Source organism: Rhyacophila brunnea, unplaced genomic scaffold, assembly GCF_057557595.1.
Source record: "Rhyacophila brunnea isolate RB1 unplaced genomic scaffold, BYU_Rbru_1.0 scaffold_136, whole genome shotgun sequence".
Classification (NCBI taxonomy): Eukaryota; Metazoa; Arthropoda; class Insecta; order Trichoptera; family Rhyacophilidae; genus Rhyacophila; species Rhyacophila brunnea.
The window spans coordinates 160,695-164,926 of record NW_028232792.1 but is presented as its reverse complement, the minus strand read 5'-3'; the positions used below and the strand labels follow the sequence as shown (position 1 = coordinate 164,926).

At 35.7% G+C, this 4,232-nt stretch overlaps 1 long non-coding RNA gene across 1 annotated transcript; it reads right to left on the bottom strand.

The window, feature by feature from the left end:
• Nucleotides 1-383: 383 nt before the first annotated feature.
• On the bottom strand, nt 384-3,058 carry LOC147076007 (uncharacterized). Its single transcript, XR_015069914.1, has 3 exons — nt 2,662-3,058; nt 1,984-2,201; nt 384-999 (listed from the first exon to the last, which is right to left on the bottom strand). It is a non-coding gene; the product is annotated as an uncharacterized LOC147076007 (long non-coding RNA).
• Between the last annotated feature and the right edge of the window lie 1,174 nt (nt 3,059-4,232).

Below are 4,232 nucleotides of genomic sequence, written 5' to 3'. Positions count from 1 at the left end.
GAAAAACCAGGCGGAATAACCCCATTTGACGGTACCCAACTGTCACCAATTCATCATTGAGCCGTGAGTGAGTTTCTATTTTATCCATGACCACTGTCCGATTCAAAATGACATTTTATAATCAGAGACAATCAGCATGACAATCTGGAAGTGTACTTTGAGTTTTAGTGTGAGGCCTCGCCTCAGTGCCAGCGTTCGGCGCAGCGTTGAGCGGTGTGCGCAACTCAAACGCATAACCGTATAAATGTATAACCAAAAACAGACATTGTCTACGAACATTTTCACACACGGTTACACGTTTGAGTTGCGCAAAACGCTCAACACTGCCATTCGGGACATACACTTAGGGTCAGGGTAGGTATTAAAAAATAATACAAGTTATTAGACAAGACATAATATGAGTAAGCATTTATCTATTTGGTCATATTTTTATAATAGGGTAATATTTATACATTAATTTTTACACAATTTTTAAGCATGCCAGAAAATTATATTTACATCAATCGTTAATATAATTACCATGTTTTATTAAATACATACGTAAATTATATTTAGATTTACTGACATTGTCCTTCACAATTAGGTATATTAATTTATGTTGTGTACGCCTTAAATTATTTATTCTGTAATATTCACTACATCAAATCAATAAAATGTGAATAGGTACTCGAGTTATTACTTATTTGCTTTTAAGTCTATATTTTCACAATGGCTTAATATTTATAATGCTCTATTTATTTATAATTCGCTCGGTTAAGTGTTTTGTAACCATTACACAAATCCCTATTGTCGCGATATCCATCGATGGGATGAACTGGAACGTTTCGCATATCTTCCTTGACACTTGAGGAGATTTGCCAACGCTGAGGCACACATTTCACCCACGTCGGGTGTAGTACGGGTCCTTGTTCTTTTAGTTGAAGGCCGCGGCATACTACAGACGACCTCTATAGATGCTTCTGCAGATTCCTCTGTCTACTGTGAGGCAGTAGTAAGTACCTGTAAAAATTAATAAAACAATCTTAAGAATTTGAGTATTCATCTCCTAGAACAGCCACTCATCACACTGAAGTGAAGATGCGATGTTGGATATGGCTCAGCCACGTGCTGCGTAAGCCAAAAGAGCATTTCAACTCAACTTGCCTAGTCTTCAAGTCAACTGAATTCCGGTGTCCTGGAAGGCTGCTAAATATTATCAAGAGTGGCGCAGAGGGAAGGTAGGCTGTTCCTAGATCCGACATAAATAGTGTACACTGAGCTTTGTCAGTCAAACGTTTGCATTGAACCAAGACTACAATGTGTAGTTAGTGTTTATTGTTTTTAAAACTCAAATAAACATTCAAGCCATAGTATATATTAGTCAAAAAATATTTGTTTATCTATAAAATATCTAAAATTATGGCATTAAACCTTAAATAATTTTAGATATTTATAGATAGGATATTTTTTTATGTAATATGGTTTGGTCTAGATAGGACTTTAGGCGTAACTTTAGTGAAACGGCAAATAATTTTCAACTATAGGCGCGACAAAATTTTGGACTCGCTGGCACTCGGAGACCGAACGTCGAGCTGCGAACACGTCAATTTGTTTCGTAATGGCGACGGAGGTACTTATTAATTCTTAAATCGTGTAAAGATGACTAAAAACGTTACCCATTTACTTTAAAAAGAAAACATGTCAATGAATATATTATTATTGTTACTATAGAACAATAAACCGAACATTAAATGGACACATGTTGGATTTATATGACAAATTATATTTCGTTCGGCATGCGTCATTTGCATCCGCAATCCGCGCATCGCCTAGCCACGATCTTTTTAGACCATGCCTCAAGTGAGGTATAGCCTTAATGAATTTAAAAAAAACTAACTAACACCATCTATAATATTATGTATTAAAGCATATGGACACCGTTCGGTATCCATATGCTCTAGCTAATGGGTGGACATGGCCGAAGAAAAAGAAGAAATTACTCACCTCTACAAACGTCTCTGTCTCCATCACCACAGGCAAATTGCTCTGGCTTGCCCTAACTGCGCATGTTGATACCAAAAACTGACACTCATCCCATAAGTGCCTCGTAGGCGTGTATATTTCTTCAAGGCAAGATCCGCTCCTTTGAGAGGCCTTCACCTTCCTCAAGTTTGCGGCGAAAGTTGTTTGAATGTTCGCCCAGCGGTTTCGAACACTCAGTACTGAAAAGTTAAACAAAACAGTTTGGTACCTAGCGAAAATAACAAGTACCTACCTAACACTTCTGTCAAAATGTTAAACATAAGGTTCCAGAATAACTTAAATTTATGCGTGTACCTATACATATTATAAATACTTATATCATTAGCAAGAATATGCAATACAACAATGACAAAAGTTGACAGATAGATGACACGTGGATGTGGATCAATAGTGAGGTTAAGCTGTCAGTCAAAAGTATCTACAATATTTCGTGATGTGAGAAACGATACATAATATAGATTGATACGTTTATCAATAAAAATACACGTAGCATATACTAAAATATTATGTTACTTTACAAAATCGAAATAGCACAAACGCGTACCTAATGACAGATTCAGTTGGCGCACAGTTTCCATAGACAGTAGAATTCAAACAATTGTGTGCAAGCAAAATATTTTTATAAGGAAACGTACCTACCTTAAAAAAACTGCTAGTCTTTCTTTTGCAGAAATATAGCTTTTCTCCAATTGGTATCTTCTTTTTCTGTATCAAATTTAATTAGATTACCTATATAAATCATCAAAGCTTTGAATTGACATGCGAAAGTAAATAAAAAATCGCTTTTCATCTTGAAGCAATTGCGGAAAAAGAACATGAATTTCTCCTTCTTCTCGCTTCGTATTTATCGGATGCACCCAGTGCTTTCGTTTTGTTTGAGACGCCAGTAAGCTCCACAAAAGCGATGCTTCGTCTTCAGAAGAGGAGCTGTCAAACGACATTTTGCAACAACGTTTGTACCTATACGAATCGAATGGAACGCATAGGTATTGTTGACCGCCACCGTCCTGTCTGATGTCGGAATCGTCAACGCAGTGTTGCCAAGTCAAAATTTGAAATTTCAGTAGAATGTGTAAAAAAAATTCAGTAGATTCGACAAAATATCAGTAGATTTCTGTTTTAGGAAAAATATTTCATCGCGGGCCGCAGGTTCCCAGATTTTCATGGTCGGCTCGTTTTTTTAGGAGAAAAAATTTCGCCGCGGGCCGCAGATTCCCAAGTTTTCAAAAATGGCTAGTTTTTTTCCCGCTGGTGGGAATTTTGTGAAATGAAGAAATATCAGTAGATTTCAGAAAATATCAGTAGATTCAGTATATTGCCAAAAATATCAGTAGATCTACTGAAATTTCAGTAGACATGGCAACGCTGCGTCAACGGTCGGTTGAACGCATAACGTCGATCGCTCCCTGTCTGCTCAAGTCCTATAGGAACTCAATGATGATATGAATAAAACTCGCGTTCTAGTATTATTGTTATTATCACTACCATTTTTCCATGGTCGAGGTCACTGGTATTTTATATACCTACCTACCTATTGTAAGTATAATAATATAGTCAGTGTTGTCACCTTTTTCTATGCTGATTATAGTACAAAGGCGTAAAAATTATAGTATTTCTAAAAAATATATAGTACAGGAACATTTTTCGTCTTGAATCCTTTAAAAATATAGTATTTTGGTATATTTGGCGTAAAATTATAGTACTTACTACTTTTTTTAAGAAATATATTCAGAGATGCCAACCGTACTATAATTATAGTACAATACTATAATTTTAATTCTGCGAAAAATGTAAAATACTTTAAATTATTTTTACACTTTTGTGAGATATTAAAATCATAGTTTCAAAATTTGGTACACACATCTGTAACCCAGGTCTAGATTTACCTATCATACCTATTTTGACATTAGTAGGTGGTAGGTATCGGTAGTCGGTCAGTGCGTACTTGCATATTCGACGTCAATAATTAGATAATTATTATCTAATTGAAAAATATTGGACTTTGAACATATTTATATGACTTAGCGTATGAAGATAAGCTACAATATTTTTGGGTTAGATTCAATATTTTAATATGTAGGTATGTTCCTTTATAAAACAAGAATATTAAATTTATTGGATTGTATTAGGTATACAGTATCACCGGCCTTCTGCGTGCTCTTAAGCGGAGATAGCAGGCCGTGATAACGTCAAGGCCAAGCGGGGGTGGG